Source organism: Acinonyx jubatus, chromosome A2 (genome assembly GCF_027475565.1).
Source record: "Acinonyx jubatus isolate Ajub_Pintada_27869175 chromosome A2, VMU_Ajub_asm_v1.0, whole genome shotgun sequence".
NCBI lineage: Eukaryota > Metazoa > Chordata > Mammalia > Carnivora > Felidae > Acinonyx > Acinonyx jubatus.
This window is the reverse complement of record NC_069383.1, coordinates 134,439,227-134,453,583: the sequence shown is the minus strand read 5'-3', so window position 1 is coordinate 134,453,583 and position 14,357 is coordinate 134,439,227. Positions and strand designations below refer to the sequence as shown.

At 46.6% G+C, this 14,357-nt stretch overlaps 1 protein-coding gene across 3 annotated transcripts in view; it reads right to left on the bottom strand.

The window, feature by feature from the left end:
- PRICKLE2 (prickle planar cell polarity protein 2) overlaps positions 1-14,357 on the bottom strand; it is a 323,432-nt gene that overhangs the window by 143,681 nt on the left and 165,394 nt on the right. The window contains exon 1 of one of the 3 annotated variants that reach the window (XM_027039168.2): positions 11,804-12,147. The exons of the other annotated variants lie outside the window; for them this stretch is intronic. The gene's annotated coding sequence lies outside the window, so the exon portion shown is untranslated. Of the gene's footprint in view, positions 1-11,803; positions 12,148-14,357 lie in introns of those variants that run through there. 3 annotated transcript variants of the gene reach the window in all.

Sequence of the window (14,357 nt, the reverse complement as noted above, 5' to 3'; positions counted from 1 at the left end):
ACCTGCTTTTATAGGGCCCACTGGACAAGAGTGATATTCTGAGATCAGCATTTGCCATCAATTTCACGAGAGGGAATAATAATGCCCATCCCACCTCCTCAAAAAAAGAATTCCTTTCTTCTCATTAGTAGGCCTATATGATGGAAAACATTGCTCTCAGTTATTATCACTACACTGTGGATTTTGTCAATAAAAATTTCGTGGAAATCTGATCTGACGTTATGTAAGTACCTACATTCTCTCCCCCCCCCCTTTTTTTTTTTACTTGCAAAGCCTAAAATATTTACTGTCTGGCCCTTTACCAAAGAAATGTCTGTTGACTCACAACAGAGACCCATGACCCTGCTGGTCATATTTTTAAAAGGCTTAATAAAGGGCAGCTATCATTATAATTATATCTCCAAAGGAGGTTGGCAGAGAAGTTCCTCAAACATTTGTTCATTTTTGTGAGAGATGATAATCCTATAGAAAAGTATGGCTTAATTTTTTGTTGACTTTAAGAGATAAGAAATCTTCCAGAGTCAACCTCACCCTTCCCAAGCAGCCCCACTTGCTTCCCACTTCTTGGACATCAGGCAATAGAAAATAAACCCAAGAGCATTACAAAGACATTGACAATGTATTGTTTCCCAGGCCTCCCTTCCCACTCCACCTGTCACAGGCCAAGTTTAAGGCCACCTATCACAGAAAGGGACAAAATGGATAAGACAAAGCGACACAATAAGCCTAATTTCATTTAGACCTCTCTGGAACGTCCCCAAGCCTGATATCCATCCTCTAGGCCCCCAGCTAATTCCGGATTTGACACGGGTAACCTTGCACAAATTAACACAACACCAGGCAAAGCCACAAATAGGATTCTACCGTTCACCGTATGGTAGTAATGCTTCATCCATAATTAAACTCAATTTGGGGATCTAGGAAGAATCTCTCAGGCACGTAACACCAGAAACGGTTGAAGTGTACGTTCCCACCTTCCCCAACAAAAGGAAAATTATACGGCTGAGTCGAACCAGCAGCTCCCAACCTTTGTCGGCAATGATGCCAAGTTTCTGGCTCATGCCCGCATCACCTACCAGGCTGTGCCAACTCTTCCCTCCACTCTTCTGCCCCCAACCTGCAGATGGACACACGCTCCAATCTATAAGACAGTCTGGGTTGTTCTAAATGCCAGACTTGGGATTGTGAAATGGGCATGTACGACTGCTTCAGTGGAGGCCTCGGGTGTGTGTGACCCGTCTCGTCTCTCCTTAAGCCTGTCAACAAAGAATGGGTGCACTTCGCACCCGCAGTGGGAGCGTGAGTAAACGAATGGGGTGGCACTGAGTGGGATGCCAGGAGGCGGAGTTGTATCCCTGGCTGGGTGTTAACCGACTACTTTGAAATTACCACATTTGGTTCCAGCCCACTGGAAAGCAGGCCAAGGGAAGAATATTCTGGAAAGTGTGGTCATTCAAGATATTTCAACCATCATGGACACAAAGGATTGGCCAATAGTTTAGGGGCTGGTGGGTAGGAGGGAAGGAGAATGGTTCCTTCAAAGCAGCCATGACCCTTGGTTATGAGACACCCTCCATGTTGCAAAAGCATCTGAAACAGGCTATTGGCAGAGGGGGGCGGAGGGAAGAGTTCTGGACTAAAAGTACCATGGATTGTGTTCTAGCATTATATATTCCCCAAAAGGATATATACTCAAATGACCACTGTAGTACTCTTGTAACAGCCTCTGATTAGAAACTAACCAAACACCCCTCAACAATTACATGGGCACAATGTGGTCTAGTTAAGAACGGAACACTAAACAAGTACAGCTAATGATCTGCAACTACATACAACAAAATGATGGACTCTCACAAACCAAACACTGAGTCAAAGAATCCAGATACAAAAGAGTGCCAGTTGTAGGATTCTGTTTCTAGAAGACATAAAAACAGGAAGACTCTGTTAGAAGTAAGGATGCTAGAAGTAAGGATACTGGTTAGTGTTAAAAGCCTGAAGAGGGGCACAGAAGGGGCTCTGGGGCACTGGTGACGTCTGATTCTTGACCTGTGTGCTAGTGACATGGGTGTGGTCAGTTTACCCAATCTCCCTGAGCTAAACGCCTGTGTTCACTTTCCTGTATGTATATTATACTTCACTCAGAAGACTTAAAAAATACAATGAGGCCTTTGAGAGATCCAGAACCGTCCACTAGTTCTAAAAGGAATGTGGACATTTGGTGTGAGGAAGCAGTCTCTATTACCTCACGTGACAATAAAGTTCAAAGAGAAGGAACAAGGTAAGAGTGGTAGGAATAACAGTGATAGTAAAAACATGTAATTACAGTAATAAGCTAATAGCACTTACCTGTGCCAAGCACGCTGTAAGAAGGACCTCATTTAATCTTTTTTGTTAAAAATTTTTTTTAAATGTTTATTTTTTTATTAAAAAAATTTTTTAACGTTTATTTATTTTTGAGACAGAGAGAGTATGAACGGGGGAGGGTCAGAGAGAGGGAGACCCAGAATCTGAAGCAGGCTCCAGGATCTGAGCTGTCAGCACAGAACCCGACGCGGGGCTCGAACTCACAGATCGTGAGATCATGACCTGAGCTGAAGTCGGCCGCTTAACCGACTGAGCCACCCAGGCGCCCCATGTTTATTAGAGAGAGAGAGAGAGAGAGAGAGAGAGAGAGAGAGAGAGGCAGACTATAAGTGGGGGAAGGGCAAAGAGAGAGGGAGAGACAGAATCAGAAGCGGGCTCCAGGCTCTGTGCTATCAGCACAGAGCTCGACATGGGGCAGCAGGGGGGGGGGGGGGGTGTCGAAACCACAAACTGTGAGGTCATGACCTGAACTGAGCCACCCAGGCAACCCTGTTTTTTGTTTTTTTACATGTTGGTTTATTTTTGAGAGTGAGTAAGAACGCATCACACGAGAGGGGGGAAGGGCAGAGAGCAAGGCGGGGACACAGGATCCGAAGCAGGCTCTCTGCTCTCAGCACAGAGCCCAATGCAGGGCTTGAACTCGTGAACTGCAGGACCATGACTTGAGCCAAAGTCTGACACTTAACTGACTGAGCCATTTAGGCATGCCACCTCATTTCATCTTTATCATAACCCTATGAAGTATGCACAATCACATCCCATGTAATAGTGGAGGGGACTGAGGTTTTGAGGGGTAAAGAAATGGTCCCTGTCTCCTGATTAAAGCATTCTACTTGCTTCCCCATGTAGTTGTCGGGGGTGAAGCTCTTGGCAGAGCAAGGACTTGATCCAGGTCTCCTGACTCCTGACTCAAATGTCCTTGTGCAAGGGTGAAAAATGACCCCGCAAAGATAGGTCCATATCCTAAATCCTGGAACCTGTAAATGTTATCTTATTTGAGAAAAGGGTCCCTGCGGATCAAATTATGGATTTTGAAATGAGAAGATTCTTCTGGATTATCTGGGTGAGCCTAAATGTCATTGTAAATATACTGATAAGAGAAAGGCAGAGGGAGATTTAACACACACACATACACACACACACACACACACACACTCACACAGAAGGCCCTGTGAAGACAGAGGCAGGTACTGGGAGTGATATGCCCACAAACCAAGAAACAACAAGGACTGCTTGCAGGCACCAGTATCTCCCAGAGCTTCCAGAAGGAGTATGGCTCTGCCGACACCTTGATTTTCAAAGCTCTAGAACCCAAAACTGTGAAAGAATATATCTCCTTTGCTAAAAGGTACCGAATGAATGACACTTGGATACAGCAGGCCTAGGAAACTAATACACTCCCCACCCCCTAAATATCATTTGGCATCATCTCAAGACGGTGTTCTATCAGGTGGTGACAGGTGTCCCCGGGATCACGCAGATTTGGGAAACAAGGTTAGATCGATTTCTTTTTTTTTTTTTTAATTTTTTTTTCAACGTTTATTTATTTTTGAGACAGAGAGAGAAAGAGCATGAATGGGGGAGGGTCAGAGAGAGAGGGAGACACAGAATCTGAAACAGGCTCCAGGCTCTGAGCCGTCAGCCCAGAGCCCAATGCGGTGCTTGAACTCACAGACCGCGAGATCATGACCTGAGCTGAAGTCGGCCGCTTAACCGACTGAGCCACCCAGGCGCCCCAAGATCGATTTCTTTACAGGTGAACTTCTCAGGACCTCTCCTGTGTTTCCTGTGCTGCATGTATGTTTCAGAAGGGATAGGGTAATGCAGAATTTCCCAAACTTAACTGGAGGATCCCACCAAATATTCCTAGGAAGCGCTGTAGGGTACCATGCAGAAAGCACTGATGAAACCCACGAGGGAAACAAAGGCCTAAAAAGTTAAGGGTTACTACTTTGCTAAGCTCATGATTATTTTTCTAAAGCCCTCAAAACACAGCTCAGTAGTTACCAGGTCAAGAGAGTTGGACTGGATAATCTCCTTGGGCCCTTCCAAATCTAACCATCTCATTCCTTACAGACAGGACCAAAGATGATTCTTGTCCACACACGGCAGACATTACTCATCAATCACAGCACCGCCCCCTGAGCTCTGTAAGGGCCCTTTAATGCTTCCAACCAGAGGTCCGAGCAAATAAGCCCCCTGCACTGTTCCTGTTCTAGTGACCGGAACAACAATACAAATAAACCATGGTCATTGCGTTTCCAGAAATGCCTGTATCAACTGTCTTCCCACCCAGGGAAAGACATCCTCATCCCCACCAATACTTGTTGATTTTTACTCTTTACAATCCTTTGCTTTGATTATTAAATGAGTATTCCAGTAATGGCGCTGGGTGAGAGTCTTTGCGAACAGGGAGGGGAGGAAGTTTGGGGCACTATACATCCAGGGCAACCTTTGTTCTCTGGGCAAGATTTTCTCTGACAGATTAAAATACACACATGTTTACTGCCCTCTGAGTTCCAAAGCCATTTTGTGGGAGTTTCAGTAAATCTTAAAAATCTCTGCATCTCAAGTAATGTTCCCAGAGCAGCAGCAGATCTAGTAAGGTTTCCTCAGCAGGAGAGCTAGGGTCTTCAAAGAAAACCATTAGCTGTGGGGACAATTTTTAAAAGGTGATAAAACACTAATGCCTCACTCCTACTGAGATTAACACCTTCCTCCAAAGAGTTTATAGACCTCTACAAAGGGCAGCTGTCACTGACCTTGTTTTGTAATTAAGCAAAACAAAACAAAGGGTCAGAAACATTAAGTACGTGGATTTAGTGGGGTCACAAAGCACATAACTCTTCCCATCCCCAAGAAGGAAAACGGAGACAAGAAAAGGAGAAGAGTAATAAAAACAGAACTTTAAAACTGTTAACAATTTTCTTGCAGTTGGGTCCATCAGACACTGAGCTCGGTGACTGTCATTCAACTTAGTGAGCCCCTACTGTGCATGGAAGATGGGAACTGAATCACAATCCCTGCCCTTCAGAAGGGGGAGGCAGACAGCACACTGAAAAACAAATACTTCTATCTTGAGAAGTGCTTGGGACAAAAGTTAATAAGGTTAACATGGCAGAGAAAAATACAGTGTGTGTGTATTGGGGGTGGTGAAGCAAAGCCAGGTAGGGAGCCCTCTTGGTAGAATGACATTTAAGCTAAGAAGGTCCATGATGAGAAGTTGCCAGCCAGGAACAGTTCCAGAACATTCTGAGCAGAACCAATAGCAAGTACAAAGGCCCAGAGGCAGGCAGGGAGGGGCTTGGGGTGTTAAAGGGCTAGTATGACTGGAGCACAGATGCTAGTGGTCAGGGGAGGGACATGTCTGTACAGAGACAGGTTTGGGCCCACAAGGCTGGGGTGGGAGCGGGGATCTCATAGCTCATGGTAAATTGCTTAGAGTTTGTCTTTACCGTAATGGGAAGCTGCTAGAAGGTGCTAATAAGGGAGCGAGATATCTGATGTAGGCTTTAGAAACTCTAGGTATTTGGGAAGGTTACTGAGTAATCAAGGGGAGGCACGATAGTGGCAGTCTAAAGTTATGCATGCAGATGGTGAGCAGTGGTCCCGTTTGGGATATTTATCTTTTCTAGCATATTTTTTTAATTGAGGTGTAATTTACATCCAGCAAAATGTGTATTTTACACGGAGAGTCTGATCGATTTTGACAGCTGCCTATACCTGCGACACCTGCTCTCTAATCGAGATAGAAGCATCTTCGGAGCCCCGGAAAGTTACCTGAAGCCCTTCTCCAAACACTTCTCCCTTTTCCCTTCCCCATGTTCCATATGGAATATATTTTTGAGGTACAGTCACAAGGACTTATTCCCACTGGATTGGACAAAGGAGTGTGTGGAAAAGAGAAAGACGAAAGATGGCCAAAGTATGCAGAGCTCAGCAGCTGGGTGGCTGGGGTGTCTATGTGCTGATGTGGTAAAGGCTCGGGCAGGGGGATAAATCTAGGGTTGTGCTTGGACACGTGAAGTTTGAGAAGCCTGTTTAACACCTAATAAAGACACTAAGAAGAGAGGTATGTACCTAAGCGTGGAGCTCAGGAGAGAGGAACAGGCTGAACATGTCAACTGGGGAGTCATCAGGAAGTGACAACATGCAGCCAAGGGCTGATGTCACACAAGAGAGCAAGCAAAAGGAGCCATAAAAGAGCACGAAGAAAGGGGACAGAGCCGTCCAGCTTTGAAAGAACAAGTAGAGGAGAATAAGCAAAGGAAGATAGGGTGAGTGGGACACACAGAAGCTCAGAGGGGGAGAGAAGAAAACCAGGAGGAGGCAATGACGCTCCCAGAGGTCTCAGAGGAATGTTTCCGACAGGTGGAAGGCAATCTCTTAACTTCCTTAACTTGATTTAAAGCTCTGTGGGGTAGGTGCCATCATTATTCCCATTTCAGAGAGAAGGAAACGGAGGTTCAGAGATGTAAGTGACCTGTCTAAAGGCACACTACCAATAAGTAGAGCTAACATTGGGAAACACAACAGTTCCTCCAACTGTATCATGCAGCACAGTAACAGGTGACCCTGCAAAGGGGTTCGGGGGTCACATCAACAGGAAACACGTACAGCGAAAGAGGTTTCTCTACTCCAGGGCTCAGAGCCTTGAATATACTCCTATGAATTGTGACTCCTCAAAAAAGGATGTGGGATGTCCCGTTTTGCACACACACAAGGAACTGATTTTTTGTTTTCTTGTTTGGAAGTGCAAGCTGCCAACAGGTGCTCCCTAGAACACGGACCGGGAACCGCTGCTTGCTGGAAGGCAACATAAGAGCATCTTCAGAATGTGTGTGAACAAAGCCCAAAGCGCCTCCTTGGTCGTTACGTCACTTGTACCCAAAGGAGAAAGGGTTGACATGAACATTCCATTTTACAGATAATGGAGGCAAAGCTCATGAGGTTAAGTGGTTTGTCCTATATCACAATCTTGCAGCAATTAAGCAAGATAAATCAGCACTAGCCCATGTGCCCAGAGGCAAGGGAAATCAGGTCAGGCCAAGGGGGAATCAGGCAAGAGGTCTAAATGAGACTCCTCCTCTCTGCCTCTCCTAATCACAATATTTCCTTTGCGTTTGTTTTCTGCAGGAAATCTGCCCAGATTTATACAGAATACGAAGGGAAATGAGGGACTTGAGGCGGGCTTATGCCATGGGCAACAGGAAAAGGCTTCTACCTTCTTGGGCACGTGAACCGTGAGGGGTCACGTGGGGGGACCCTGTGGAAGTGGATGGACAGATGCACAGGCATTGGGAAAGGGCCCAGGGAAGGGAACAGAGCTGCCTTAAAGATTTCAAAAGCTGGGGGACTGAAAAGCACCTCACAAATCAATCAGTCTGATCTTGACTTGTCTTGGTTCAGCAGTTAGAGAACTCAGGGCAAATTAGCTGGACACTCCTCAAGTATTAACATGAATGTCTACACTCCTACCCAGTCTTCCTCAATTCTGCCTCAGCAGACTGTATAAAAGGGGTCCCTGTCGACTAGTGTCTTCTAAATGCCAGCATCTTAGAAAAGGAGTCTTCAGCAGAGAGAGATGGGGGGAGGGTCAGTCAGCCCAACTTGTAAGAGAAGACCTCCCAACCACCACGAGCATAAGCTTGAGCACATGGACGATGGAATTGGACAGTTACTGGTTCAGGTCCCTCGTCGTGGCCACTTAGTAGCTGTGTGACCCCAGGGAGTCACCGAACCTCTCTGAGCCTACCCTTCTGTGAAATGGGCATGATAACAGCACCTATTTGGGTTACTGGGAGGATTTTAAATGATAATGAACAAAAAAGCAAAAGCTGTTTCAAGACAGAGCCCAAGGTCCGGCCTGGGATGCTTCTTAAAATGCAAATTCCCAGGTCACACCACAGATCTACTGAAACAGACTCTCTGAAGGATATTCTTATGTGCGGTGCAGTCTAAGAAAGGTTGGTGAGACGTTTAGTCTGTGCTTCGCAAAACGTCAGTAAATGAACAGCTACCATTCTGTTTACTATCATTTACAACGCGCAAATAGGAGACCTTTACTCCAGCCTTAACAGCCAAGTGCTCAAAAATGGAACTGTCTGGAATCCAACTCAACAGATAACTTGCTCATCCTGAGAAGCCTGAAGAGAACCTTGATCAGTGAAAACACTAAAATGAGTAATTACAGCAGCCCAGGTGAAAGCCAAGTAGGCTAGTAACCTTTTGCAAATGTTTCCAACCAATCAAGTCTTCATAAGTGTACGGTTTTTGAAGAAAACGTGGCATGAAGGAAAATTTTCAAAGACGTGATAAGCAACGTCACGTGCATACATGGATTAGCATCTTCTTGGAAGGTGCTTTGTGAGGAGAGAGACCCCTGTGATGGGTACACAGAGGACGATTTCTACACAGAGGACGACTGGTAAAAGTCAAACGTGAAGCAATTCTCAAAGGCCCATGGGCTAAATTTGCAGGGAAATCATTCATGAGTCTTCCCAGACACTGAGTCCCACAGTACTTGCATCTGTCTGTCCCCTCCGCCACCCCGACACCTTCCGTTGTTCTGGAAAATGTCCAGATACAATCTCTGCAAAAAACAAGTCTTCCCCTGCTTGTCACGCAGAGCAGCAGGATATGAAAAAAAGAACGTCACCAAAACAACTGCATGGTAATCAAACGCTCAGTGTCCTGAAAAAGAATCCCTTGCCATTTAGATTTTGAGAAAATAAAAAATAGCAGAGAAACGTTTTTTGAACGTTGCATTTAAACTCGCACTACCATTTTCATAAAGTTTCATTTTATTCAACAAGGGTTACCATTCTGTGCTCTGGCAGCTAAAAACATGACTCCCTCTGCTTCCTCTCATTGACATTGGAAGAGTGCATGGAGTTTATTTTCACCCAGAGCTCTCCTATTTGATGATGTGGCCAGGAAGTGCTTAATGGGAGGGGGTCAGGGAAGATTAAGAAAAATAGCCTGGGGAGCACAGCATCTCTAAGCTTTGGTTTTCCCAATTACTAAAAACCATAGATCTCTAAGCACAACTTGACAAAATGGTGCGTTGTGTCCCCTAGTTGTCCCTTCCAGGCTTTTAATTGCCCACCCTCCACACCGTTGATGCACGATGCACTTTGTGGTAAACTCAACACAGAACCCCTCTGTCTTCTCTGCACACAGCTCTACACAGACCATAAATGTCACCACCAAATTGGTGAGCACTAGATCCAAGCCTGGCGCATCTCCTTCCTCGAGACATCTGTGTCCCTAAGGATAACAATCCCGGCTTAAAGGAAATCTTGGGAAAAGCAGCCAAGAGCTTTTCCTGCTGAGGCTGGTGGGAGGAGGCCAATGGGGAAGTGCGCTCGATAAAACTGTCTCAAAAATAAGTTCCATCTTAAAAAGCTCATGAAGGGAATGAGAGAGTTATTTCAGTCTTAAATGAAAGCACAACCCCCAAAATAAAAAATAAAAGGCTTGTTGATGGAGAAGCTTGAAAGACTGGGAGTTGAGGTTATCAATGCAGAAAGATTGCCTGGTAACACAGCTTTCTTGTATTACACCCAAAGCTGTGTACCATCTGAGGCTGATTCAGGAAAATACTCAAATCTCCTGGTAATTTCCTGCAGACAGGACGTTTAATCATCTCCAAGCCTCCACCGCAAAAGGGGAAAAAAAAAAAAACAACAAACCCTAAACCAAATGATTCACACTCTTAAAACGAATCTGCCTTCAGAACAAGAACCATTTTCTGCTCTTGAAAAGCAGCCACGATTTGTTATTCTAACAAAGTGTTCCTTTCCTCCAAACAGAAATAAAAGTCACTCGAGGAGGGCTTGTACTGATTTCTGTTCTGCATTTCTTGAAACTTCCATTCAGTCAACAGTTTCTCCTGGCAGGTTCTCAGAAATCCAGGGGGAGCTGGGTAGTCAGTGACTAAGAACATAGGATCATTTTTATAAGCCTCCCTTCCCCCGACTTTTTGGCCCCATGGGAAGATGTTTTATTGTAGGACGAGCAGAATTAGCTACACATATAAATTCTTCATTGCTCAGCTCACTTGACACCTTTATCTGAATTGCCCAACGGCTGGGAAGATTTGGCAACTGACAATTTGAAAAGGAAATGCCCCCGTCCTCCCCAAGCGCTATTTGTTCGCTCTCTACATACACGGGGCCATAGCCATCTTTCTCAATATTCAACCAGTTGCACAGATAAAAACATCTGTTTGCAGAAAGCAGGGAACCCAAAGCATACAAATGATACACACCACCTAAACAACTGGAAAGGAAGGCCAGTCCAGCAAAATGAGGTCTGCTAAAAGTCAAAATATTTTCATATGGGCAGAAATGGAGTTTGGCAATCCAAGCATCAGACTTTGCTCCAATTTTGGAAGGCATTTCTTCCAGCTGCTTCAATTTAAAAAAAAAAAAAATCTCTGACCCTTTGCATTAGGCTTCCAGCTTCTTGCTTCATTTATACACAAGTGAACAGACTGGGGAGGGAGAGGAGGGAAGCTAAAACTGTGTCTTTTCAATAAAGCTTCCCTCCTCCCCTCCTCCCCCCCAACCCCATGGATTATTTTGGTTTTAAAATGTCCTAGGATAACAGCTTCCCCGGGCATTCTAGATTTGCATGCTTCCTGTCCTCATCAGGTCCTGACTCCCAGAAGTGGAGGATGCCTTTGGAAACTTGCAACAGTAGGATTCCAATAACTATCCCCCAATCCCCACATACAGACAAAAGCTTTCTCCATCCTATAGGCTCCCCTAACTGAACTTAGAGGCCAGGAGACGGGAGTCTCTTCCCCACTTCCAGGCGCCCCCCCCACCCCAATTCATAGAGAATACATGAACGTTTCCAGACCTGCTTAATTATGCACATCTACCAAGGAGAAAAGAAATGAGTATTAAAAGTTCTAGGAAGACAAGCAACGAGGAGCATGGGGAGGAGGACTTCATTTTTGGATGACCTTCGGGAAGACACTGAAAATATTTTTTGATAGCGTAAGGGAAAGAAAGAAGTAGGTCACTAGCAATAAATACGTTTTACATATTTGAGGAAAGTGAATTCTAAGATCATGATGAGTGTTTCAAAGGCAAGTTCAGAGAAGTTGAAATGTTTCCCCCAAAGTCGTCCTAACACAGGCACAGCCATCGCCCCCCCCCCCCCAACCCCATGCCAAGGTATCGTTGTCACTATTACCGGTTCATGATGGTGCTGCGCAATAGCCGGTAGACAGATCAAAACAATCTCTAGGTCCCCTCCCCAGAGCTCATGACCTCCTCAGTGTCTCTGTGTTGCAAGGCGCATCACCACCAGGGGTTAGCGTCCCAGCAGCTCAAGGCCCCCCCATGCCTGGGAGGGTCGTGAAAACCAGAAGCCACGGCGCCCCAGCGCCCCCTCGGTGCTCCCGGGCCATAGGGGGGCCACTTACCAGGCTCAGCCTCGCATTGCTCGCCGCTGCGGCGCCTCTGCTGGCGGGGATGTGGGGGGAAGGGGGAGGGGGCCGCAGACCTGGGGACAGGGGGTGCGGCCACGGCTAAGAAGCCCAGCGGGGCGTCGGCCGCCAACTGCCCGGAGCCAGAGGGGGCCCTGCGGGGGCTCCGCGCAAGGGGGGTGACATTCCCGGGGCTGTGGCAGCTGCTCCGTGCGCAGCTCCGGGTCCAGGATAATCACTCGGGTCCTGGGGAGAGACGCTTCAAGCTCTCCAGGCTGCCTCCCTGCTGCTTAAAGGGACGCCTCTCCACCTCCCGCTCCGCTTATTGGTGAAAATTCCAAGCCACAGGCCAATCCTAGGCCTGTTCCCAAATTGAGATTTCAATCAAGGGAGCTACTGCTTTAAAATTAGAAAGGGCTGATGGCTGGTGGGGGGAGGGGGGGTTCAGCCACCTTTCAGAAGCAGAAGGACCCAGGCTCTCTGGCTATTGCATGCAGAGGTCCTGGGAACGGGCAGTGGATGTAAGAGCAAGATGATACTGGAAGGAGAACTGCAGGAAGACACGGGACATGCTGGACCCTCATCCTTCACCCCTCTGCTCCATCCCCCTCCCCCCCAGTTCACTCATCATTCAAGGGTCATCCAATTTATCACAGATGCTGGACACCCTCTATTCCTCGGAAGAGCCTCCAAGCCATGTGCTCCTAAAGCCTCCGCATTATCTCCCCTTCCAGACACTCATCACATTTTGTGGTTTTTGGTTTTTTTTCCTGAATCTGTCTGTGCCTTTACAAGGCATGTTCCACCAGAGCAGGAATGTTTTCACCAATAATCACACTGTATCACCCCCTGCCTGGAACACTGTGAGCTCTCAGTAAATATCTGAGGGAGGGAGGGAGGGAGGGAGGGAGGGAGGGAGGGAGGGAGGAAGGGAGGAAGGAAGGAAGGAAGGAAGGAAGGAAGGAAGGAAGGGGGAGGGAGGGAGGAAGGGGGGAGGGAGGGAGGAAGGAAGGAAAGAAGGGAGGAAGGAAGGAAGGAAGGAAGGAAGGAAGGAAGGAAGGAAGGAAGGGAGGAAAGAAGGAAGGAAGGAAGGAAGGAAGGAAGGAAGGAAGGAAGGAAAGAAGGAAGGAAGGAAGGAAAGAAGGAAGGAAGGAAAGAAGGAAGGAAGGAAGGAAGGAAGGAAGGAAGGAAAGAAGGGAGGAAGGAAGGAAGGAAGGAAGGAAGGAAGGAAGGAAGGAAAGAAGGAAGGAAGGAAGGAAGGAAGGAAGGAAAGAAGGAAGGAAGGAAGGAAGGAAGGAAGGAAGGAAGGAAGGAAGGAAGGAAGGAAGGAAGGAAGGAAGGAAAGAAGGAAGGAAGGAAGGAAGGAAAGAAGGAAGGAAGGAAGGAAGGAAGGAAGGAAGGAAGGAAGGGAAGGAAGGAAGGAAGGAAGGAAGGAAGGAAAGAAGGGAGGAAGGAAGGAAGGAAGGAAGGGAGGAAGGAAGGGAGGGAGGAAGGAAGGAAGGAAAGAAGGAAGGAAGGAAGGAAGGAAGGAAGGAAAGAAGGAAGGAAGGAAGGAAGGAAGGAAAGAAGGAAGGAAGGAAGGAAGGAAAGAAGGAAGGAAGGAAGGAAGGAAGGAAAGAAGGAAGGAAGGAAGGAAGGAAGGAAAGAAGGAAGGAAGGAAGGAAGGAAAGAAGGAAGGAAGGAAGGAAGGAAGGAAGGAAAGAAGGAAGGAAGGAAAGAAGGAAAGAAGGAAGGAAGGAAGGGAGGAAGGAAGGAAGGAAGGGAGGGAGGGAGGGAGGGAGGGAGGGAGGGAGGAAAAGGAGGGAGGAAGGGAGATGTTCCGCATTATTTGTGACAATACAAATGTAAATTAAGAGGTAGTATTCAAGAGGCCAGGCACTGATTTCAGACACAACTGTATTCAAATGTGGCCTCTGCTTCTTACTAGTTATGTAAACCACCTGTACCTCAGTGTCCTGGTCTGCAAAGCAGGATGACCCTCTCCCATCTCACAGAGTTGTTGTAAAGATGGCATTACCTCATGTCTGGAGTAGAGGAGGTGCTCAGTCAAGAGCTTCAGATGACTGAATAGTCAATGGCTGTTGTTATTACTAAAATCAAAATAAAAGGGTTTGAGGTTGAGCCTGGTCCGACGGCTGGTTCAGCACCAGGCCCCGTGCAGGCTGCCACAGTCACCAACAAATGATCATGTTCTTGCCCACGAGGAACTCATGGTGGGGCTGGGGGTGTGTATTCGCCAGGGATTTTCAGAGACACAGAACCAGTAGGATATACATAAATTGGAGATTTATTAAAAGAATTGGCTGAGAAATCCCACAATACACAGTCGGCAACCTGGAGAACTGATGGTGTAATTCAGACCATGAATGAAGGTGTGGGAATCTGCAACCAATGGTTTAAGTTCCAGTGTGAAAGCCTGAGAACCAGGAACAATGATGTCCAAGAGCAAGAGAATAGGGATGTCTCAACTCAAGTAGAGCAAGAGAACAGTAACCCCTCCTTCACGCTTCTGTTCCAGTCTCTGCAAAGTCTACTGACTCAAATGTTAATC